Raw genomic sequence first — 26,396 nt, 5'->3', positions numbered from 1 at the left:
CCTCCTCCAGAGAAAGAAATGATGGCATCTGAAAGCAGACTGAAACATTCTATTTTTCACTTTCTTTTTTTTTGTTGTTCGAGTTTTCTTCCACAAAATGACATATATAGGAAATGTTTTACATGATTACACATGTATAACCTATATTGTTAAATTGATTACTGTCTCAGGGAGGGGCGGGAAGAAGGGAAAGAATTTGGAACTCAAAACTTAAAAAGTTTAAAATTGTTTTTACATGTAATTGGGGAAAATATTAAAAAACAATAAAATTAAATGCTGAGGTTCAAAAAAAAGAATTCAGAGTTCTGAGGCTTCTTGGTCTCTCTTTAAAACAACAAAATTACATTATGTATTCAAGAATAAATACTATATTCCATTAAACTCAAACTTTTTTTTTACACAGAAACTTCTAAGAATTGGTGAGTCCACTATGCCAGATTCAACGTACCTATATATAACTACTATATACTTGTGGATGTAACTACTTTTTTATTTCTATAAGCTACTTCCCTTTTTTGGTGTTTAAAAACACTAAAGATTATTTATTACAATCCTCAGCCTTTCAGAATTCCTAAAGGAAATTATGACTTCACTTACTAGCCATGCCTACAAACAAATAGCATAGAAACAAATTTGGGAAAACAGAAATTCCATTCATGGTTCATTCCTCACCTCCCCCTTAGGGCAGGTTCTTCAGTGGTTAGGAAAAACTTTTTAAAGGGTTTTTTCCCTTTTGAAAACGTGTTGCAGGATGTTGATCTAAACACAAAGGGAAAAGGGAGAGCTCAGTACATCAAAAGTTTGCTCAGAATCTCCTAATCTATATGTCAGAGAATATATGTTTTCTTAAATAGTCTAGGAGCTAGGTCCTCATTTTACACGTGATTTAAGAGTAACAGTCTTAGGCATTTAATAAGTCAAAATTTCTTTAGAATATCGTTATTAGTAAAGATTTCTGAACCCATGAAGAAATTAGCTTGAAGTCACAGGACTTCAGTTCATAGCCCAGCTCAACCACTTATACAGTCTTACAACCTTGGGCAAATCACTCGACCTGTCAAGGCCTCACATTTTTCATCTTAAAATGAGAGGGTTGGATTAGAAAATCTTCTACGACATCTTCCAGCTCTGATCCTACAGAGAACTTGTAAACTGAAACAATATTATTCTAATGAGAGATCCTATTGTGATTGTATCTTCTCAGTAATGTCCCAGCAATGAAACTCAACCTTCTCTCGCTACTCTTTATGATCTAGATCTTAAAGATACATTCTTTTAGTTTGAGGTCTTTCTGCAGTTTGTAGTTTCTAATTTTTTCAAATTCCATTGCAGAACAGCACAGGTTTTATAATTTGTTTTGATTATTTCCCCACGTCCACCCTAACAAAACAAACAAAAAAATACTAATATTACTCAGAACAGTCTCCTGTTAAGGGCACATTTTTATCAATACAATCATTCAGACAACTTGCATATATCATCTATTCTAATTTGGCACCTTTAATATTTACTGGTAAATAAATTCAACATTTATAGTAGTAAATAGTAAATGACATGTTTATTATATATACTCTCTCTCAATCCCCAAAAGTGAAATAAATCACCATTAATTATACTCTCTCAATCCCCAAAAGTGAAATAAATCACCATTAACAAGGTACAATAGCACATTTTTCAGACACCTCGCTTGCACTGTATGCATACTATGCTCCCTGCTCTGAGAAGGACACAGTATATAGCTCCTCTCTTTGAACTATGGAACAGAGAGAAATAAAGAGCAGCATTCATACTTCATTCCCTTCAGGGATGTGTGATTTCATCAGTTTAGATATTCCTTCCACTGACAGAATAAGAATTCCTCTACATCTTTGTAGATGGTCTTCAAGAGCTGCTATGGCTGAAAAATTTACTATGGCCAAACTGGAGGTGAGACTCTCTGAACTGAATTAGGTTGGTCTTTAGAAAAAAAGGCTTCACCAGGCCACATCTGGAACTTTTCCTGATTAGCAGGATTCATCCAAGCTTTCCTTCTTCAGCCATAAGCTTTGAGAACCACAACACAGAACTTCAGAGTATACAAAAAAGGCAGAATATCACTACTGTAAATATCACATACTTCTAGACTAGGATTATGAGATTTGCAGTTTATAGGAATTTAGCAATCATCTCATTCAACCTTCTCATTTTACAAATGAAGAAATTGAGGCCCAGGGAGATTGAATGATTTGTCCAAGGTGATACAAGTAGGAAGTGGCACAGCTCACATCTTCTAACTCCAAAACTACTTCTCTTTCTACTTAATACCTTGACAAATGAGAAACAGGCTGTCAGGAGAAAAATATTTAATGGGCAACATAAGGAATAATGCTCTCCAGCTTTATGTATTTGTGAGGATATGTGCATACATATACATATAATATGCAGGTGGAAGTTTCTGGTGGTGGTAGCAAAGAAACTCATTTTATGCAACAAGTCAAGTAGTAAAGAAAATTGTTTTTAAGGTTTTATTAGTAGGCCAATGGAATAATGAATAGGTCAGTGGTATTATTAAGTCAAAATAAACATCTTTCTCTGGCTCTTGTTCCTTTCAATAGATGGACTTAAAAATTAAAAATAAATTAAAATTATGATAAGTAGATAGAGACAGCATTTACCAAGCACTTACTATATGCCAGGTACTGGGAATACAAATCCAAACAAAAAGCAAGACAGACCCTGCTTTCACAGAGCTTACACTCTAATGGGGGCAAGACAATACATAAAAAGGAGCTGAAAAAGAGCCGGTAGAAGAGGAAGGACCCACGGAGGAATAAGGTTCAGAAGAAATCCTGGAAGTTGGAGGCTCAACCAGATTTGGAGTGAAAATGAATGGCATGGATGCTTCCTCAAATGGAAGTTTGGGGGCAAACTCATACAGAGAATAACAATATAGAAATAGAGGCATGAAGATAGCCATCTCTCTTGTTTACTATGTTGTTTCTGGTAAATTTTAAGTGTTCTATTTTCATTCTGACTTAAATACAAAAATAAGCTTAGCTACCAGCTTCTGCGAATTTAAACATGTTATTAGCACAAAAGTAACCTTTAATGTTCGATTATAATGAATATTTTATATCAAATTTTTATGCCATTATCTTCTTAACTGTTTAAATATTTATATTACTAAACCTATTGATTATTTTGAGGACAGAGTATTTAATGACAGTTTTCTTCAATATTTCTGATAAAACAAAACCCTGAACTCAAATGAAAGCCTCACCATAAAAAAAACTGTTATGATTAAACAAAGCTGAGTTTACTCTAATTTGTAGTCTTAAAGGAGATTAAGCTTAATTTTGGTTCCCTATAGTAACTCTACAAATAAATGCTAATTATGTGGAAGAGAGCAAAAAACAAAACAAAACAAAACTTCCAGAAAAAAAGGAAATTTATGTAGTTATCTGAAAACTAAGCCATACAAAACGTTCTTGAAATCTTGTTACATAAAAATAACATCTTCACTACATAGGACAGAAGATACTTGACAAAGAAAACTAATATTCAAGGAGTTCCTTAAAATAAAATGAACAAACACACACAAATATATAATGCCTTGCTGGTTATAGAAAGGAATACATCTTCTATCATCTTCTGATTCTTAACACAATGTAGCTGGTTGTGTTGCTTCTTTCAGCATTTTGAATTGCATTTAGCTGGAATGAATGCACTGAAGTCTCCACGTTGTTGTTCAGTTGTTTTCAGTCATGTCCAACTCTACACAACCCAATTTAGGGTTTTCTTGGCAAAGACACTGACGTGGTTTGCCATTTCCTTCTCCAGCTCATTTTACAGATGAGGAAACTGAGGCAAACAGAGTTAAGTGACCTGCCCAGAGTCACAGAGCTGGTGGCCAGATCTGAACCCAGGAAGATGAGTCTTCCTGACTCCAGGCTCAACACTATCCACTATGACATCCAGCTGCCCAAAGCCTCCATAGCTCTGTCCAGATCCAAATGGCTGGAGGAGTGCATTCATCCTGCAGTTGCTGAGACTTCTTTCATAAACCCTAACTAAATAAATAGCCATAGCTATAGCCACAGCTGTAACAGATTTAAAAACATAGATTTGGAAGAGACTCAATTTAAGAGGTTACCTAGTCTAACACCCTAACAACGGAGATGAGAAAATTCAACAAAAAGAAGCTAAGTGACTTGATCAAGGTCAAACAAGTATTGCTGGGAGTCAAATCCAAATCCTCTCAAAGTTCAGCTCAAATGCCACCTCCTAAAAGGCCTTTACTTATTGCCTCTAAAACATTACTTCAGATATATTTTGTATTTACTTATGAATGTGTCCACTTTGTTTGAAGGTAGGGTCCTTCAAGGCCAGGACAGTATTGTTTTTGTATCTGTGTTGCCAGTACCTAGAAAAGTATCTGACAAATAACAGACATGAATTAAATACTTGTAGAATGAATGCTAATTAATGAATGAAAAAGCATTTATTAAACATTAACTATGCACAAAGCATTGTGCTAAGCACTGAAGACAGAGAAAAGTAGAAAGACCCTGCTCTCAAGCCAAGCAGATGTAATGCATCTTATTTCAAGTTGTTTTCATTGATAAAATCGCATCTGTTTGTAATGTTGAAACTATTTGATATCACCAAGGAGTTTGGTGTCAAGAACTTTGTTTTTCAAAACCAATGCAGCCAAAATTAGAAGAAAAGCAGGAAACTGGGGGTGGAGTGGGGGAAATTGTGGCAGGTTTCTCAAGTATATAGAGAATTGAGCCAAATTTATAAAAATAGGAGCCATTCTCCAATTGATAAATGGTCAAAGGATATGAGCAGGCAGTTTTCAGAAGAAATTAAAATTATTACCAGTCTGATGAACAAAAATGTTTTAATCACTATTGATTAAAGCAAGCTTGTACAACCTGCAACCCTCCAGCCACATGCTTGCAGCATGCCAAAGGGTATTTCAGACAGCCCGAAAAAAATGTAGAGGAAAACATCCTCTACATTAAATCCTTTGGCAGACTTTGGATTAGAGAAATACAAATCAAAGTAACTCTGAGGTACTACCTTATAACCATCAGACTGGTTAAGATGACAGAAAAAGAAAATAACTAAGGAGGACATGTGGGAAAATGGGTATATTAATGCATTGTTGGTAGAGTTGTGAACTACACCAATCATACTAGATAACAATTTGGTTATGCCCAAAAGGCTATAAAACTGTTCATACTCTTTGCTCCAGCAATACTGCTACTATGTCTACACTCCAAGAAACCAAAGGAAAAGGAAAAGGACCCATGTAAACAAAAATATTCATAGCAGTTCTTTTTGTGGTAGCAAAGAATTGGAAATTGAGGGGATGCCTATCAACTGGGGAATGGCTGAGCAAACTGTGATATATGAAGGTGATGGAATACTATTTTGCCATAAGAAATGATGAAGGAGATGGTTTCAGAAAAACCTGAGATTTATATAAACTGATGTAAAGTGAAGTGAGCAGAACCAGGAAACAATCTATACAATAAAAGCAATATTATAAAGATAATCAACTGTGAGAGACTTGGTAAATGATCAGTACAATAATCCACCACAAATCCAAAAGATTCATGCTAGAAAATGCTATCCACCTCCAGATAAAGAACTGATGTTCTCAGACAACAGAATATTTTATTTATTTTCCTTGCTTCTTTTCCTCCTGCAACATGGATAACGTGGAAAGAAGTTTTACATTACTTCATATGTATAAAGGATATCATATATTTCTTCCTTTCCCAATGGGTAGGAGTGGGAGAAGGGAGACAACCTGGAACTGAAAATAAAAAAGAACTTTGTTTTCTGGGTCTTCAGTAACCGAGGAAGTGGGGGCTACAGGGTGTGCAGAAGCAGCTACTAGGTCACATCTCCACAGGGGCTTTTTCCTGAGGTAAAGGCTTTAAAGGCTGCATTGGAAGCAAGACCAGTGGGGCTCTTGGAATTCCCTATTCGTCAGTGGTTGTTGCTGGTGCTGTTAAGGAAGGTAAGGAAGGATAAAAAATCCACAGGGATTTCTCCTCTAGGTGATGGCAGAGGTGGTAAGGAGGGGGTGGGGGTGGAACATAGGATGAAGGTAGGGTTGGCAATCTGGGGGCTGAGGTGCTCCTGTTCCCAGGGCTATTAGGTACAAATTCTTGCACTATTTTCATCAGGTTCTGAGGGGAAGTAGGGGCAGTAGTTTAAGTTGTCTGCCACATGCCACCTACAGTCTCTCCCTCAGGATGTCAGCTGCTTCCAGTAAGAATGAATAAAGGCACTTTGTCTACTACACTACACTGCCTTTCCTAGATGTTTTTAAAAAAATGCTAAAAGGGAAAAGTGCAATTACATGTAAACAGCAAATGAAGGCAAAAAGAATGGCAACAAAATAAAGGATATATATATAAAATATATCTCCAAAGGTCTCATGATGGAAAATGCTATCCACATCCAAAGAACAAACTATGAAGTTTGAATGCACACTATTTGCTCTTTTCTTCTGTTTTGTTTTGTTTTCTCTTTCTTGTGGTTCCTCCTATTGGTTCTAATTCTTCCTTACAACATCACTAATGTGAAAATATGTTTAATAGGAATGTATATGTATAGCCTATATCAGATTGTACACTGTTTTGGAGAGGGGGGAGGAGGAGAAAAATTTAAACCTCAAAAGCTTATGGAAGTGATTGCTGATAAATCAAAATAAATTAAAAAAAAAACACAATATGACTGGAAAAACATCAATAAGACCTGTGTCTTCACCAAGTTCTGAGACTTTACATGAATGCTCAATTTTTGAAAAAGGATCAATACAGTAGAAAAGTGAAAAGAAGCCGTACTTCTTTTAGCTCAAAATTGGAAACACTGACCACTTTTCAGAGCCCAAAAGAGTCCCATTATGTATACAAGACAATCACTCTAGCGCTCAGTTTTCTCATCTGTAAAATGATTTTTTAAAAAAAAGGATTGCTCAATTCTTTATCAGGTAGTGGGAGAAGATATATATATACACACACATATATATAGATATATAGATATACATATGTATATATATTCAGTTATGAAGGTGATGTAAAAAACTAAAATTTTAAATGGTTTTAAAAATATATAAAAAGCAAATTACTTCAGCTGAATATAGAATTTACACCATATTATTTCTAATCGTTTATCTATCATTTGTAAATTGTTCCTTAGTTGTCTGAACTCCCAAACAGATTAAAAGCTCTCTATGAAACTACATCTTCTATGTTATAGGCACATAAACAGTTCAACTGAATATGTATTTTACTCTTTTGTTAACTGCAAGAGTTAACTATTAACTTTCAACTAAGGGAATAGATTTAAGACGACAAAAATTAAGCAAATATAAACTTGCTTAAAAATTGTTTGGATCCTGCACTTTGATTCTATTTGGAAATATCCTTCACTAATATAAATCAGGTAGTCTTTTATAACTTATAGTCTTAGAAAAGTACCTTGAGAAGGGGAAAGTAGTAAGTATTTGCTAGGGATAAGTTTTTTAATTAATTAATAATTGCCAGGCTAAATTCTTTACATCTGATTCGCACAACAGCCCTGTAAAGTAGGGACTACTATGATGCCTATTTTACAGTTTAGGAAACTGAGGCAAGACAGACTTGTGAGGGTCACACAGCCAGTATTTGTTTGAGGATGGATCTGAACGCAGATCTTCTTGATTTCAGACTCAGCCAGTATTCTGTCCACTGGGCCACCTAGCCACCTGAGGGCCAGTGAAAGGTTAAATGACTGGCCTATAGTCACATGGCCAGTGTCAGAGACAAGGACTTGAATACAGTTCTCCCTAACTCCAGGGTTGGTCACTGTCATAATGTCTCTCTTAAAATTCTCTTTAACAAACCAAAAAAACCCCCTCTCTCCACCCCACCTCCACGCCACACAAACCATGAAAATTATCAAACAGGAGACAGAACAGAGGGGAAGCTTTATAATTATGTATCTTGTTTTTACTAATGTTGACTAAAAAATAAAAGTTGACAATAATCATTACTGTCCAAAAGTAAATAGGAGTTCATTTAAGAGAAAAATATGAACTCCAATACAGGACAATAACAGATTATTATTATCATTAGTTCGATGGTAGATGAGTGCTATTTTCCTTATTCTACTTCCCTGAAAATTTGCAGAGTTTAAGGATCAAGAGATAACAAATTCTAGATGCTTCATGCTATTAAAGTTAAAATATTCAAAGGAAAAAGTCAGAAGTTGTTGGTTACTTTTTAATTTTTCTTTTTAAGGTGAAGAATGGACTATGACCTAGTTTCTTTTAAACCAAGTTTAGAATTTGTTTCCTCAACTGCTGCCTTACTTAATCAGATTTATTTTCAATTTGATAAATTACACCTTGATAGTTACATAAGGTTTCCAATATATTCTCTATATAACAGCCATGGTTGGTATATCATCTTATGGGTTTTTACAAAGTACTTACACACCTAATGACATTTTATCTTTATAATACTCCATATGAAATACATAGTTTAACTATTATTATTCCTTTTTTACAGATAAGGAAACTGAGACCTGGAGTAGTGAAGTGACTTGCAGATGCCCATGGTTACATAGTTAGTAAATGGCAGGGCCAGAATTCAAACTTTTTTTTTTCACTTCAAGTCCAGGGAATATCTGCTATATGCAAAGTACTCATTTCCCCACTATAGTTCTATGTCAATAATAATCCAATAGAAAAATGAACAACTTGCATACATGACCAAATATGTAATGGCTGTTGCTAAAATATAATTGTACATGGGGCAGCTAGGTGGTGCAGTGGATAGAGCACCGGCCCTGAAGTCAGGAGGACCTGAGTTCAAAGCTGAACTCAGACCAAACACTTGATACTTACTAGCTGTGTGACCCTGGGAAAGTCACTTAACCCCAATTGCCTAAAAAAAAAAAGGCAAAAAAATATATATAATTGCACATTAAAATTATGAGAAACTGCTAAATCATTTAAACAATGGAAGTATTCTGAAATTTAGGGTAGAAGATTAATGTTTTAGAATAATCAATAAATAAGCACTTATTAAATGTCTTCTATGCGCCAGGCTCTGGGCATGGAAAAACAAAGAATAATGTAGGAGAAATATAGAGAGACTGAGAGAATGAAAATAAGTTGGTAAAATCATGACAAAAAGGGAACAGACTGAGAAGTATAGAGGGGAAAGTAGCAATTAAAAATAGGTGAGAGGAATAAGAAGGGAGCTGATTTACAAAGGTAAAATACCAATCTTACTAACAGTCATTAAAAATGACTACGTATTTCAAAGTTCAGTTGGATGATAAGCTCTGTTAAATAACATACATATCCCACAGAGAGGAAAACAGCATGGATTTCAATTAACAAATTGTGATCATTTCACCTACTGCTATAATTACCTGCATATACTTGAAAAAAGGGGGGGGAGGGGGAAGAGGGGAGAGCCACTATGAAAAATCAGAGGTTTTTAGGTGACTAGATTTAAGAAGCTTTTAAGTGTCAGTTGTTTCAGAATCTCAATTGACAAAATGTCTAAGAGATTATAAGAGAATTATACCATATTAGAATTTACTTGTGTTGATTAAAATTCTAAAACTCTGAAAACTATCTTATGAACACAGGCAGTTTAAACTAAGCATTTAGTATAACTCAAGTTCCTGTCTTAGATAAAATAAAATGTGATCATTCCAGAGAATTTAATTAAACAGCATGATATGTCTTCCACTACAAAAAAGAAAAGGCAGTACAAGGCAGAAACTTTTCAGTATGTGTAGCAAACAATTTAACTTTGGTTTTTTTTGTTGTTTTTTTTTTTAGCTAAAGTAAAAACATGTGAAAACAAGAGTTTAGAATGTTTCCATCTTGGCATTTCTTCATGCTTTCTGAGAGCCAAGTTTCTAAGGATCCCTTGAATTCTTGCTAGGCAATTTCCTAGATCCCAGTTACTTTTTAAAGATAAGTTAAATAACTGAGCAACTACTCTACACAGCATGTTAGTTACTTGGTGTTGTGGGAGGTTAATATGATTTTTATCCTTGTTAAAATTCATTCAAATAAATATTATTGCTCAGCAACTATGGGCAACTTAGGTAAATGAGGCATACGTACATGAATTATGTAACAATTGGAGACAGTGCCAAATCAGTGGCATACACAATAAATGCTGTGTAAAAAGTTCAGAGAAGGGAGCAGTCACCATAGGCGGAAGCGGATATATAAGGGAACAGGGAAGTAACTTGAGACTTGAAGAAGCTCAACTTTTTATCTTCCTAGTGCCTATCACAGTGATCTGAACACACAAAATGTCTGATAAATATTTATCTTGTATTATTATAATTATAATAATAATTATTATTATCTTGTATTATTATAATTAGACAAAGAGAGAGTAGATCATTTCCCGCAGGGGGATATGTCCAGACTACAGTGGTTTGACTGGGCAAGGAAGGACTGAAGTCAGTTTTTCAGCTTGATTTAATGAAAAAAGAAATTGTAGAGTAATAAGACAACTTTTCCTTTTGTTTCCTATTGTATCACCAGAGTCCAATGTCCCACTTCCTCTATAAAAGAATTCTCTCCTCCATTTAAACTTGCTATCTCATTGTCTCTGTCACACCAGGTACTTTCCTCTCTATAGCACTGAGTCAGAAGGTCTGAGTTCAAATCCTATCTCATTTATTTATTGTCCGATCTTGGCAAGTCACATAACCTCTCTCAGCCCCATTTTCTTCATGTATAAAATAAGAGTTGGATTCTACAACCCTTCAGGTCCCGTTCAGCTTCAAATCTATGATCCTATGACCTTGATTCACACTGCTGTCCACTCCCAACCAGCTACCAGATAGAAGGGGGGTGGTGGCAGTGGCGGGGGGGGGGGGGGGGGGGGGGTGGGGTGTGTGTGTGTGTGTGTGTGTGTGTGTGTGTGTGTGTGTGTGTGTGTGTGTGATCCTCTAATACTTTTCACCTGTCTAAATCCTACGCATACCTCAAGGTCCAGCTCAAATTTTAAGGCTTTTACCTTTACTACCCCAGTAGTAAGTTATTTATATTTATATTGCTGAGTTATTTATGTGTATACCTTATCTCTCCAATGAGAGACTACAAGTTTCTTAAGGAAATGCACTAAAAAAAAAAACCAAACCAAAACACAAGCCCCCCCCCGTACCTTTGCATAGATACATGTGGTAACAACTCAAATATCTGTCTATTAGACTTGAAAAGTGGATTTGAGCCAGAATGTATAAGTCCTTGAATGCTACGCTAATACTTCCTAACTTGTGGACAGCATAACCCAGTAGGTCATGGAGGTAAGGAGTCTAAGAATCCACATGTGAATATGTAAATAAGCAAAAAGGCATCATGGTTTATACCAATCAGTAAATATTTATTAAGGGCTCACAATGTCCTAGGCACTGTGTTAGAAGCTGGGGACACAAAGAAAAATATGAAACTATCACCACTCTCAAGGAGCTTAGTTAGGTCTTAATGGGAGGAAAAGGGGATGGTAGAATGACAAAACATACATCAATAAGTATATAAAGAATATGTACAAAATAAATACAAAAGAATTTTGAGAAAGGAGGTTCCAGCATTTGGGGGTATTAGGAAATGTGTCATGTAGGAGGTACTGCTTAATCTGAATTCTGAAGGAAACAAGGACTTCTAATGCATTCCAGTCATGAGAAACAGCCAGGACATGGAGACAAGAGAAGCAGGGTCTTGTACAAGGAACAGTGAGAATTCCAGTTTGCTGAACCACAGAGTGCATGAAAGCAAGTAATACAAGAAAGATAGCAAGGTAGGCTGGAGTCAGGTGGTAAAGGGCTTTAAATGTCAAACTGCAGTTTTTGCTCCTAGAAGCAACAGGAACCCCTGGAGTTCATTGTGTAGGGTAGTGGGAAGATCCATGCTTTAGGAAAATGACTCGCAGGTCTATGAAGGATGGATTAGAAAAGGACTGACCTGTTGCAAGGAGACCAATCAGTGAGCTATTGCAATGCTTGAGGCAGGAAATGATAAATGCCTAAACTAGAGGGGTGGCCAAGTGAGTAGATTAAAGGGGACGGATGCAAGAGATGTTATGGAGATAGAAATGACAAAATTTGTAGTTCAACTCTTCATGACCCTATTTTGGGTTTTCCTGGCAAAGATAATGGAGTGGATTGTCATTTCCTTCTCCAGCTCATTTTACAGATAAGGAAACTGAGGTAAACAGAGCTAAGTGACTTGCCCAGGGTGACACAGCTAGTAAGTGTATGAGACTAGATTTGAACTCAAGAAGAAGGGTCTTCCTGACTCTAGGCCTGGCACTCTATCCACTGTGCCACCGAGCTGCCCCCCCCCCCGAGGGGATATTAAAATATAATGCTGAAAGACAGCATATGAAGATTAAATGCCAAATAAGGGACATAGACAATAAAAGCTCTATCAGAATTCAGAGAAGGAGGAGATGGATAGGAATGGTACTAGACTGTAAACTCATTCAGAGTGGGGTCTGTATTATATCATTTTTGTATCGATACCCTGTGTCTTATTTACATAGTAATAAATGTTTGTTGAACTGAACTGAAGATTAATTAGCACTGTTATGCAAGATGAACTGTAGGAGTAAAGGACTGGAAGTAGGAAGACCAACTAAGGGGCAAATGCAGCAGTTCAGGAGTAACCTATGTCCCAATAAGAACAGAAAAGAAAGAATAAAAAGGGTAAGAGTGAAGCCAAGGTGATTCCAAGATGTGACTCTGGGTGACTAGGGTAATTACAGAAATACAAAAGTCCGGAGATCGGGCACTGATTTTGTTGGGAGGAGAAATGTTCATTTGGTTTGGATTTTTATTACATTTGCTAATTTCACTCTTTGGGAACGCTGTAACAAAAACCCCAATTCTTAAAACCAAAATTAAAAATGTGCCTAACAAAGCCAGATTAAAACTTCATCATATGTTGCAAACACAACAAAATAATTATCTTGTTTTCTGTTCAAAAGAAAATCTGAAGAAACATAAAATCACTACAAAAGTTTAACATTCAAATGAATTTTTTATTTTATTAACTATTAGCTATTTTATTAACTATTAACTATTTCATTAACTTTACATAGCATCCAAGTTAGAATCTACTATTTGAGCTCCCTTAGCACAGTGCAGAAGATAAGTAAAGCCCCCAGGAGCAGAACTCTTTTAACATCATTATAGTTCCACTTAACATAATGAAGCAATAATTTACAGAAATATTTTAAGATCAAAGAAAGCTAATTAAAACTTTTTTTAAAAAGACACTTCTAAAGGGCACCTTATTAAGCTTCTTAACGAATTCTAAGCATTTAGGTTTCTTAACCTCAATTTAATAAATTTAATAAATCTTTTAGGATTGAAGAGCCATTTTTGGAAATCATCTTATAACTTTTGAAGAGCTACATGAAGTTTGCTATATTTATGTATATACACTGAGAATGTATATGTGCACGCACATGCCTATTTTTTATTGATGCAGGAAAAATGCTGTGCCAACCTCAACTGTACTGCTTTATTTTTATTTTCTTTAGTTTGTAACTTGAGGGATAGTTAAAATTTTCATAAGTGAATAGGCTTAGAGGTATATTTTGTGCCTCATGCATCTGTCATGCATTATTTTGTATTATAAGCATTTCAGTATGTGTCTCATCCCCGATTGGCGCTGTATAGACTATAAGCTCAATGGAGGGTTCTCCCTCTTAGAGGCTAGCACAGTACTCTGAAGGAGAAGTCACCCAAAACAATACCGACCTTTATCACCCACCCCAACACTCCTCATTTGACCCCTGCTCTCCTCTGAGCAAGCTCCCATCCTCCATGCCTCTGAGTCAGGTACTGGCTCCTCAGAGTAGTTATAACATACCGACAATCTGGGCACTCAGTAGCAGCTGACAGGCTGGGAAAAATCTCTGTCCCATTTCCCCAGTTCCCCAGTATACTTATCTCTTGGTGCCAAGATCCTTTCATAGCTCTGGAAAGCACCTCTGGGTGAGGAGGCTTTGCATTTGTGGCAGTGAAGAGCTCTAGCTTCCCTTTTTAATTCTTGGGTGAGCAACAGTAAATCCCACAGAATGTGTAACAATGGATTGGCTGCGATCTGTATCACATATCTCATTAAGTTATCTTTCCCCAGAAAGCCCTATCTCTTCCAAACTTCCCTGTTACTATTAAGGGAACTGCCATATTTCTAGTCACGACTTTCAAAATCTTGGTGACTTCACACTCTCCCCTACCCTACACATCCAATCAGTTGCAAAATCTTGTTTCTATTTCCACACATCTTTCACAGGTTTCTACTTTTCTTAACTCAAACAAGCACCACCGTAAGTGCAGGCATTCAGCACCTTTCACTTGGACTAATAATTGGTCTCCCTGCCCCACGTCTCTTCCCTCTCCATTCTACCCTCCACCATGCTGTCAATGATTTTCCTACAGCATAGGTCCAACTATGGCACTCCTCTACTCAACTCCAATGACTCCTTATTGACTAACAAATCAAGTAACTTTCTCTTTTCTTTTAACATCAACAAACAAAAAGCAGAGTAGCATTTTGTATTCCACACATAGGCTCATAAATGTAGAAGTAGAAGGGACCTCCGAGGCCAGCTAATCCAACGCCTTCATTTAGTTGAGTAACGTGAGGCTTGGTTCTGTTAACTTTACCCTGCATCAATTCATATAAATCTTTCCAGGTTTTTCTGAATCCATTCCTCTCCTTTTTCATTTCTTGTGGCTCTACGATATTCCATTACATTCACATGCTATGATTAATTCACCTATTCCACAACTGATAGACAGGCATTCTCTTAGTTTCCAGCTCTCTACTACAACAAGAAATGCTACTACGAATATTTTTATCCACATGGGTCTCTTCTCTCCTTTTTTGTTTTTAGAGTATACATCTAGTAGTACTGCTAGGGTACCTGGATTGTGCCTAGGTTAATGGCTTTTCAAGTAGAGTCTGAAAATGGCTTTCCAGAATGACTTAACCAATTCAATTTCACTAAGAGTACAATTACCTGTCCTTACTCATTGTTCCTGTCAACTGTCATTTTCTTTTCCGTCACCTTTTTTGGGTGTCCATAGAAAAACAAGAAGCCTCACATTCTATTGCCCACAATGCACCAACTTCATGGATACCTCACAAGTAACTCAGAAGTTGGGGAACTTTAAGTTCTATTTCCAGGTCTATTACAAATTTGCTGGACTTTGGATTAAAAAAAAAAAACAAAACAAGTAACACTGCCATTCTAGGGCTTAATTTCCTTACCTGTAAAATAAAGATATTATTACTCTGGGATTTAGTAACACTGGTCTCCTTGCTATTCCTCACACAAGACACTCCGCCTCCAGACTCCAAGCATTTTACTGGCTCTCCCTTAGGCTCTCCCTCTCCATTCCTGGGCTCCCTTGGCTTCCTTCAGATTTCAAATACCACCACCTACAAAAAGGTATTCCTGATCACCATAATGCTAGTGCTTCCCTCTATTGACTATCTCCTATTTATTTTGTGCGGACCTTGTTTGTACATAACGGTTTGTGTATTGTTTCCTCCATTGGACTGTGAACTCCTGTAGAACATAGACTGTCTTCTGCCCTTCTTGTCTCTCCAGAGCTCAACACAGCGTGTGTCACCTAGTCTGGCACATTTATTAGTCTGGTGCTTAATGAATGCGTACTGATTGAATGAATGATAGATCTATCACTATAAGAAGATCCAAATGAATTTTTTAAGTAAGGTCATACAGAAATTCAAAGTAATTTCCAAAGTGGTAAAAGATGTTTTTTTGTTAAAATGTTTCTTTTTTTTCCCACCAACATTATGCTTTTAGTCATATTAATTATCTTCAGTGAAATTTAATAAAAATGCACAAGGGAAAACAAAGAGTTACATAAGAGTCTACTGGGTCACTTTCTAAAGGAATGTGTGTCCTGGTAGTGGTTTCTGGGAAGGACACACACAATCCAAAGCTGCTCAGTTTCTGGTAGACCTGAAACTTAAGAAGTCGATGTCCCAAATATAAAGAACTCAGAGATTAACTACTGAAGATCTACATGAGCTCATAAAGACTAAAGTAAGCAGAACAAAGAAAACAATTAACACAATGAACAAAATAATGTAAAGTAATATAATTGAAAGTCACCACAAATCTAATAAATACCAATCTTGATTTCAGAAAAGTAGTTGTAAAGCGTATCTCCCCCTTCTCAGGAGAGAGGTCATGGACTTTAAGTGTGGAAGGACGCATTATATTGGTGGACATGACCAACTCACTGGTTGGTAAAGTAAGTATGTACACCAAAAGGGTCTATACCACAAATCTATGCCTCATGCACCCAGAGCTTTTTCCTTATGGAAGACTCTTAACAACGACAATAGTGTAAATGCAAATAAACTAGCTTACTGATAAATCATGTGGGACTTTTCTTTTTGTTCAGTTATTTACAGTGGTCAATGGACTGTGGATTTAGGACAAGAAGGGACCTGATTATACAGAAAAGGAAACTGAGGTTAAATGACCTGTTCCAAGTTACACAGACCTTAGGTAGCAAGGATGATACACTCAAGTCTTCCAACTCCAAACCCAAGCATCAATTGCTGCATGCTCAAATGTTAAAAATCACAATTGGCTTTTTTTCCCTTTGGGGTATTAATGCTACTAAAAACAGGGAGTGAAGAAGAAAAACCACCAATTAGAATAATTTTTTTTTCTTCTTTCTTATCTTGGGCAAGTCACTTTACAAACTCAGTTTTCTCATCTGGGAATATCTGATGAGGTGACTTCTGAGGTCCCTTTTAGTTCTCAACTTTATAATACCTGGTATATCTCACTAGGGAGCCTGTCCTCTGGATTGGCATTGAGCAATGCCATTCTCTAGGTACCAATGGAAAATGAAGCATAATGAAAAATCTTTTGAGGACCACAGCTTAAAATCCATCTAACTGTGCTTAAACAAAAGACCATTTAAAATATCCCTGGCAAATGTCCAAAAACCAAGCAATCAAACAAACCAAAAAAGCCACCTCTAAAACCTACCATCCCACATACTTAGTACAGTTTTTCTTGAAATAGATTTTCCTGTGGCTTGTGATAAAATGGTCTCTGGTGGTAACAAGACCTGCAGAATGTTATTTAAAACTCAAGGGTTCAAATTTAGTATTAATAAGGCAAACCAAATGCTTTTTTTTTACTGAGTCATGAAACAATGATTACATAACCAAAATGGGAAAGTCACATTATTCTGTTTTTAATTCTTGCTAGTTAAGATCTGACACTGCAGTTTTAATTCTATTTGGATTAGGTCAGATCCATGTAAACCTAAAGAAGTTTTTTAAAGTAACAAGCAAAACAAGTATAGGGTACTTTAAGGTTGCTGAATTTGTATTAAGCATTTTGTGGTTGGTCAGTTGTTCAGGAGTTTTCTTGGCAAAGGCTTTGGAGTAGTCTGTTGTTTCCTACTCCAGTGGATTAAAGCAAACAGAGGTCAAGTGATTTGTTCAGGATCACAGAGCTAGTGAGTGTCTAAGGTCCAATTTGAACTCAGGTCTTCCTAACTCCAGACCCAGGCCTCTATCCCCTGAATCACCTAGCTGCCTATATTAAAAATATCGAAGTACAAGTAAAAATAAATCATTTTTTTGCTTTTACAAAACTAAATTTTGTAATTTCTCTACTCAGCATAATTTCTACTGAATTCAGTGTTTTCAACAAACTTGAAATGGGTTAATGGAGTTAGAATACTAGGCAAAAAGTCTAACCAAGTCTTACATTAAGAAAACTTGCTCTACCAATGCAGATCTAGAAATTGTTTTGAAATTTAGTATCAGGGAGTTGCCTAGGGCACTGAGAGTTTAAGTGTTTGCTTAGGTCACCAGGTATAAGAGACCAGACTCGAACTCAGCTTTCCTGCTTCTAGTCTAGGTTCTCTGGTGATTACTTTACCATACCTGTTATATTGCATACATTATTTGCTCTTAAATTCATCACAAAATACAGAATCATACTGCTTAATTTCTTGCAAAGCAACTGCATATTTAAAAGAAAAAAATAACTGCTACATTTGTGATTGGAAACTTTAAAAGTGGTTGTACTTTTTTTAAACTTAAAAACTAGAACTTACCATTTTTAATAAAATTTCAAAATTTTGTGACAATGCAAAAATAAGAAGTTCTCTATTGAGACAGCTGTCATCAAGGCAGTACCTGACACATGGGTATTCCTGCAAAAAAAAATTTAGCAAATAAGAAAATTACTTTAAACAGTATGTAATTGTCACTTAGTATCAACACTTCCTAAAATAGCATCTATATAATGACAAGGTAACTACAGTAATTACTGTTGATTAAAATGACTTAACTTCCCAATACCTTGTTTCTTACTATTTGTACTAACTAGCACGAAAATACTGAGAATGACAGAAAAACATATTTTATCGGTATTTTGCCAGAGAAAGTACAATGATTAACAATGGAAAGTTATGATACCTGTCACAAAACATAATTATCAAAACAGACACAGACACACAGACACACACAGAGACAGACAGACACACACACACACACACACACACACACATACATACACACTCAGGTCAGAGGACAAAAAGGCTTGAGAAATCTCTCATGATTGTCATTGTAAGTATAAGAATTTGGATTTTAAATCGTTTTAAATCTGTTATGAAAGAACTATTTGAAATGTCTGGAAAAACAAAAAAGTATTCCCTTGTTGAAAAAAAAAAGAATTTTCCAGAAATGATTCCTAAATAAAGAAAAAACAAAACCTCATAACTAAACAAATGCTTCTAGATCAGATTAACCTTTTTTTTTTTGGTATCATGTACTCGTTTGGCAGTCTAATGAAGCCTATGGACCCCATCTCAGAATCATGTTTTTAAATATATAAAATAAAAAGGATATTTAAAAGAAAAAAATAAATGCCATGTTTGCAATTGGAAATTTTAAAATGTGGTTCTGCATAGATTTTACAAAGGAAACCAATTATATTGAAAGTCTTTGAAATACTTAAAAAAAACCAAATTTATAGATTCCAGGTTAAGAATATCAGATTTAGACAGAAAACTAAATGTCTAGAAATACCTACATGTATAACTTAACACTCAAGATACAACTATGTGTGGTATTTTCAGCCATCATTAACAAAGAAAAAGAAGGCACTTTATAAAAAAAACAGTCAGATTACAACAAATTAGCTTTTAAAAGATTTTCATTTCCGTGATTTAAGAAAAATTTGGAAGTACTATTCCTTTTTCTCTCAAAAGAGAGAAATATGGTACCAGACAAGTTCTCATTCAATTCTCTGAATTGAACTGCCCAAAACTCTGAAAGGATTCCCAAGAGATCACAATACCTTGAAATCTCTCTAAAGTTTTCATCTAATGATTAACAAACTCCTTTCTGGGTATGGAAATCTATCTTACCCTACAGGAAAATAGGAGGGGAAGGGGACAAGAGAGCAGGAGGATGATAGAGGGGAGGGCAGATTGGGGGAGGGGCAGAAGCAAACACTTCTAAGGAGGGACAGGGTCAAAAGAGAGAATAGAATAAATGGGGGTCGGGATAGGATGAAGGGAAATATGTTTAGTTTTTCCACGATATGAGTACTATGGAAGTGTTTTGCATAGCTACACATGTATAACCTGTATTGAGTTGCTTGCCTTCTCAATGAGGGTGGGTGGGGAGGGAGGAAGAGAAAAAATTTGGAACCCAAAAATTTAAAAACAAAAGTTAAAAAAAATTGTTTTTACATGCAACTGGGAAATAAGATATACAGGAAATGGGGTATAGAACTCTATCCTGCCCTACAGGAAAACTGAAGGGGAAGGGGATATGGGAAGTAGGGGAGAGATAGAAGGGAGGGCAGATTAAGGGAAGGGGTATCTTGGGGTGGGGGAGGGACGAAATAGGGAGAAAATATGGAACTCAAAACCTTGTGGAAGTGAATGTTGAAAACTAAAAATAAATTAATTAATTTTTTAAAAATCCCTTCTAATGCCCTCCCCATCACAGTGATGCTGAAATCCTGCAGGTCATCATCCAAAACTTCATTTTCTTATCCTCCACTGTACAATTCCTCTCAGCTCCCCACCCCCCCAAGTCTCAACTAAAAGCTATCCACTCTTTTACTGGAACGTCTGGAATGCCCATTTCAAAGAAAATAAACTTTCTTTCATCTTAAACCTTTTCATTCCACACTCCTAATTTCTGACTCATTGAGACTAGCTCCCTCTGGATGATAGCCTCCCTGGAGACCCGCTTTCACTCATTCTTCTCAACTCACTGCTCAAGGCGGGAGGGTTGGAATATGCCTCATTCCCCACAGCTACTTATAAGTGCTCTCCTTATCAGCATTACTCAGTGGGCTCTCCTACTTTAAGGGTCACAAAATCCACATCTACCACTATACTGAAGTTCTGGCAGTTGTCTACAAACCTCCATAACATACTACCCTTCCTCAATGAATTCAGTACTTGGGCGGATAACCTCTCCATCCAACTCCTGACCTCATCTATGAAACTTCAGCATACATACTGATACTCCCTCAAATACCCTGGACTCTCACAATAGCTTGCTAGTTGGCCTGCTAGCCGCAAGTCTCTCTCCATTCTAGTCTATCATTCATTTAGGCACCAAAGTGTTTTTCCTAAATCACTCACCTCCCTACTCAATAAACTCCAGGGCTCCCTGTCATCTAAATCCTTTGTTTGGCATTCTAAACCCTTCATAGCCCAACCCATGGGTTGGGAGCCTGTGGCCTGGAGGCCACATGTGGCCTTCTAGGTCCTCAAGTGTGCCCCTTTGACTGAATCCAAACTTCACAGAACAAATCCCCTTAATAAAAGAATTTGTTCTATAAAACTTGGATTCAGTCAAAAGGCCACACCCGAGGACCTAGAAGGCCACTTGTGGCCTCTAGGCCAAAGGTGCCCTGTCCCTGGCCTAACCCCTCCCTACCTTTCCAGGCTTGTTTACACCCTACCATATACTCTTCGGTCCAGTGGCACTGGCCTCCTTGCTGTTCCAAGAACAAGACACTCATCTACTGACTCGACTCAGGGCATTTTCACTGGCTGTCCCCCCACACTTAGAATGCTCAGGTCTCTACCTCTTGGTTTCCCTCAAGTTCTGTATTTTCCAATTTCTCTTAATTCTAGTGCCTTCCCTCAGTTAATATTTTCCGGTCTATCCTGTATATAACTTGTGTGTAGATAGCTGTTTGCATGTTGTTTCCTCCATTAGACTGTGAGCCCCTGAAGGCAGGGGCTGTTTTTTTTTTGCCATTTAATCCTTATATCCCCAGTGCTTCATAGTAAGGTCTTAATAAATGTTTACCAACACAGACATATCTAGATTTTAAATGAACTAAAAATACAGGTGAAGGGGAAGCTGGGCCATGCAGTGGATAGAGGTCGAGCCCTGAAGTCGGGAGGACCTGAGTTCAAATCAGACCTTAGACACTTAACACTTACTAGCTGTGTGACAAGTCACTTAACCCCATTGCCTAGCCAAAAAAAAAAAAAACGGGCGAAATACTTTCCCTCATAAATTACCATAACACCCAACCAATAAAAAACTTCAATGGAGTACTCAAACATTAAATACAGGATCACAGATTTAAGAAGAGGCCTTAGAGGTCATCTAGTTTAACTTCCCTCATTTTACAGATGAAGAAACTGCTATTCCAGAGTTGCTAAATGATCTGCCCCAAGTTTCAAAGGCAGCAAATGGCAGAGCTGACATCTGAATGAAGATCCTCAGACTCCAAATCAGCTACTTTTCAACTGCAATATACTGTTCTATAGGCCATATCTTTTACACTGACTGAAAGGAATTGTCTGATAAAAGGAAAATGTTGATGAAGGAAAACAATGAAGGTATTAGTAAAAAACATTTTCATCCATTAAAAACAGCATTTTCATACTTGGCTTGTTTTTTTTTCCTTAAATGGTGTACGTGGCTTAAACTCAAAACTGATTGTATATAATGATTTCCAGGGATGAATATGTTTGTTGGTTTCCTCAAAACCATGATAAATGACATAATAAATTAGAGTCTCCACCATTCAGGAGGTAAAGTTTCATTGGATTAGAGATTTAATGGAAGCCCTCTACTCCAACACCCTCATTTTACAGAAAAATAAACTAAGGCTCAGAGAGGTTGAGGCAGTTAGGGGTCACAGTGAACAGAGCACTACACCTGAAACTTGGAAGACTTGAATTCAAATCCAGTCTCAGACTCCTATGGGCAGTGGAACCTTGGACAAATCATTTAACCTCTGTCTGCCTCAATTTCCTTATCTATAAAATAGAGATGATAACACCACTCACTTCCCAGGATAATTGTGAGGATAAAATGAGATAATATTTGTAAAGTGTTTTCCAACCTTAAAGGACCATGTAAATGTCAGCTATCATTATTATTATTTTGTCCAAGACCATACAAGTAATAAATGGGAGAATCAGGATTTGAACCTTTGTCTTCTGACTAAATTGAGGTTTCTCCAAATGGGAAAAGGACCCACATGTACAAAAATATTCATAACAGCTCTTTTTGTGGTGGGAAAGAATTGGAAATTGAGAGGATGCCCATCAATTGGGAATGGCTGAGCAAGCTGTGGTATATGAATGTAATGGAATACTATTGTGCTATAAGAAATGATGAACAGGCCGACTTCAGAAAAACCTGGAAAAACTTATATGGTCTGATGCTGAGTGAAGTGAGCAGATCCAAGAGGACTTTGTACACAATAACAGCCACGTTATGCAGTGACTAAGATTGTTAAACTGAACCCTTCTCAGCATTACAAGGATCTAAGACATCTCCAGAGGCCTCGGGATGGAAAATGCTGTCCACATCCAAAGAAAGAACTATGGAAGCCGAATCGCTATCACTTATTTTTACCTTCTGTTGAGTTTCGTTTCATCTTTCTCATAGTTCCTCCTATTGGTTTTAATTTGTACTTACAACTTCACTGATGTGAAAATATGTTTAATGGGTATGTAAATATAAAGCCTATATCAGATTGTGTGCCGTCTTGGGGAGGGTGGTGGGGATGAAAAGGGAGAAAAATTTTCAACTGAAAAGCATATGGAAAACATAAAAAATAAATAAATAAATTGGGGTTTCTCGTCACAGCAGGACACTGCTTTATTTACTTCACATTAAAGGTGACCAAGTCCATCAGGCTAACGTTGTTATATACTATATATAATTTATAGAACAGCTGATAAGATAAAGTCAGTGAGAACATGGTACTCATGAGGTAGGTTTAATTTGTAGTAATTTGGTGCCAACTATAACACCTACTGGAAAAACAATACAAAACACATGCCCAGATAGTGTGTCAATAGCTTGCTACTTATATCTTACATATATACAGGAGAGGTTTTATACAACAAAACCAGTAACAAAGTTGGTATGCAACCACTGCTATTGTTGTATCACTGTTAGGTTTCCAGAGTGTAATAACAGTCATAATTAGACTCTCCTCACCAACATTGCTAAAATACAATTTTATTTCCTGTTACAGAGTAACAATAGATTTTCTTTTAATTGTGCCTGATACGGACTTAGAAAATACAAAAAGACTGAAAATTTACCTTCTGGGCAATAAAGTCCAGGTCTTGGGTTTCCATCCCTAATATCAATAGGGTAATAACATAGAATTTAATTCACAAAGTCCTGTACAATGCCAGGGGTGGCATTTGGATGTTAAATAATAGTAATAATGACACTCAGGAAATGACTTGGCACTCTATTCATCTTCTTATGACCCTCACTGAACAACTACTAAGCACCTGTTTGTCCCCTGCCTTAATAAGGCCACACCCAGAGGAAAAGACTTCTTGGAACTCAACCTGAATAGAAACTTCTTAGTTCCAACACCACAACATTTAATCATCACAATCCTATCTCGCTAGTTCTGACAGTAAGTAAAAACCTTTAATTTTTGACATTTTCTAGTTCCTTCTTTCATAGTCAAAAGCCCACGAAAAACATTAAGCAAAAAAAATTTTTCTTCTCTCCTTTTCAATGTATTGAGAAAAGCAATAATAAGAAACTTCAAAAAGTCAGATTCTAGGAAATAAAATAACATTGTCAGAGGTTTTGTTTTATTTGTTTCGTGGGATCAAAGATTTAGGGCTGGAAAGGGCCTCAGACCAGTTAGTGCAACCCCCTTTATTTATAAATGAGAACACTTTTGACTCAGGTTGGTTTAACAAAATCACATAGGTAGTGTGAGTGGGATGTGAACCTAAGTTTTCAGATTTCAAAAACAGTGAGAACTCTTTGACTGTAGCACGCTGTCTTTTGCAAGACAAAAATAGCACACAGACTATAAATATCATGCAGCTCTTAAGAAAATTAAAAAGGGAACCACACCAAAATTTCCTAAATGTTGATTTTGAGAGTCATTCATTTTAGAAGCAGTAAAACATACATTTTTTACATTTCTTAACAATTCATCAGTGACTGGAACTTCTAATAAATGAAATATACAAAACTTCAACTCTAACTTAATGTGCTTCCAAAACAATCAGAAAAATCTTCAAATCATAAAAATGCACATAACAATAGAAATTCATTGGTCAGCTATACATAAAACCTCATTCTTTTCCCCAAAATTAAAGGAAAATTAAATCAGTTAGCTTAAGGATAAGTCAGCTACCAACAGGTATTATTAAATGGAAAAACAAACTTTAGAAACACTCCTATTAAAATAAATAAGGAGCTTAATGATCATACTCAGACTAGTGAATGACTTTTTTTTTTTTACTGGTGAGTTAAGTTCCCATTCTACCATAAAACTCTGACTTTAAACTTTTTAGGCCACAAGAACTTTTCGAAAAAAGTGTGGTATATTTTTAAGCTTATAAAAATAGTAAGGAAAAACAGAACAAAAAAAAAGAGTGAAGGCTAGGGAAAACCCAATGTCTTTCATCAAGTACACAGATGAGAAAGCAAAAATAAGATCTGTAATAGTAATAATGAGAAAGATGTGATTTTTTTAAAAAAAATCTAGATGTCAAAAAGGTGCAGAGACTAGCATAATAAATACACTCCGAAAAGTGACTAAAGATACTTTTGTAATGTACTAACAAATCTTTAATCCAAGGAGTTATTAATTATCAGTTTAAGATAAATCAATAAGTAATACGCTCTTCAGACTTTGGTGATTATTTGCTGAATGATACACTGTTTAGAAATCTTTTTCTTTTGCACTTAGCCGCCAACCTCCTGTTACGAGCTATAGCTTTGGTTGGATACAGTTTTCTGATTTTTTCCCCTTCTTATCGCCAAAGACAGAACTAGCCTCCTTGCTTTGCGAGCCTCTCAACTCTGAAATCGCTTTAAAAGAATTGGGTCTTCTTTCACTGCCCAGTAGGTAAGAAGACTGCCAAAATTTCCATTATATCATCCTATTTTTAGAGCCTTTGGAACTGGTCATCAAAACTGCGCTCCAAAACACAACTTGTTTGACCATCTTCAGGCTATACTTAAGCAAGAGATTTAGCATTCGAAGTATGAGTGCCTTTCCTAAAAACAAAAACAAAAAACACTGGGATTCAATCTGATTCAGTCAACATTTTAAAGGATTTAATTTTTTTGGTTTCACTCAAATATAAGAACATTTACTGGAAAAAAGCGATTATTTCTGCACACAAGCATTTAAGATCACAACAATAACAAAATGCAATTGGGCAAACAAGGCATTTAAACGCTCCTGGCGGGCTGGAGGAAAGGGATGACCGGGGGGGGGTGCGCTTCTTAAGACTAGCCCAGGAAAAAGACAGCAAAGGTGTGAATGGAAGGAAATAGCAACACCTCTCCCCACCCCCCCCAACCTGGGAGGCAGAAGGAGGAAGGAGGAGGGGGGTACTCGGGGACGTGGAGGGGCTCAGCCTGGCCGATGATCTCCTAGAGCCGGAGGGATGCTGGTGCGAGGGAAGGCGGGCTGGGAGCGCGGGGCGGAGGGCGGGCTGGGGTGGGGGTGGGCAGCTGCCTCTCCGACCCCCCCCCAATCCCTTTCCTTCCCTCCCTGCCTCACCTGGGCGTCCGGTTGAGGAGTCCAGGCTGCGGTCAGGGTCCCGATCGGGCTCCAGCCCAGCTGGCTGACATGGCCGCCTCCAAGCTGTCACAAAGCCGGGCTCTCCAGAGGCGGCTGGGGCGCTTCTGGTCAAGATCCTCCGCCCGCTCTGCGGGTTCCTTCAGACTGACTCGCGGGAGGGTAAAAGCGGACGAGCTGGAGGCCGCGAACCATAGAGCGCGAGTGGCTAGAGAAGCCCCTCGGAGGTGCCACAACCATAGAGTAACGAGTCTAGACTGACGGCTCAAGTCC

General features: G+C 36.9%; 1 protein-coding gene across 1 annotated transcript in view; it reads right to left on the bottom strand.

Moving 5' to 3' along the window:
• CNST (consortin, connexin sorting protein) overlaps nucleotides 1–26,382 on the bottom strand; it is a 102,408-nt gene extending 76,026 nt beyond the window's left edge. The window contains exons 1-2 of the mRNA XM_020982116.2: nucleotides 26,106–26,382; nucleotides 18,160–18,258 (exon numbers count right to left, since the gene is read on the bottom strand). The gene's annotated coding sequence lies outside the window, so the exon portion shown is untranslated. The remainder of the gene's footprint in view (nucleotides 1–18,159; nucleotides 18,259–26,105) is intronic.
• Nucleotides 26,383–26,396: the final 14 nt, after the last annotated feature.

Source organism: Phascolarctos cinereus, unplaced genomic scaffold (assembly GCF_003287225.1).
Source record: "Phascolarctos cinereus isolate Bilbo 61053 unplaced genomic scaffold, phaCin_HiC Scaffold_5;HRSCAF=322, whole genome shotgun sequence".
Taxonomy (NCBI): domain Eukaryota; kingdom Metazoa; phylum Chordata; class Mammalia; order Diprotodontia; family Phascolarctidae; genus Phascolarctos; species Phascolarctos cinereus.
This window is presented reverse-complemented; position numbering and strand designations above follow the sequence as displayed.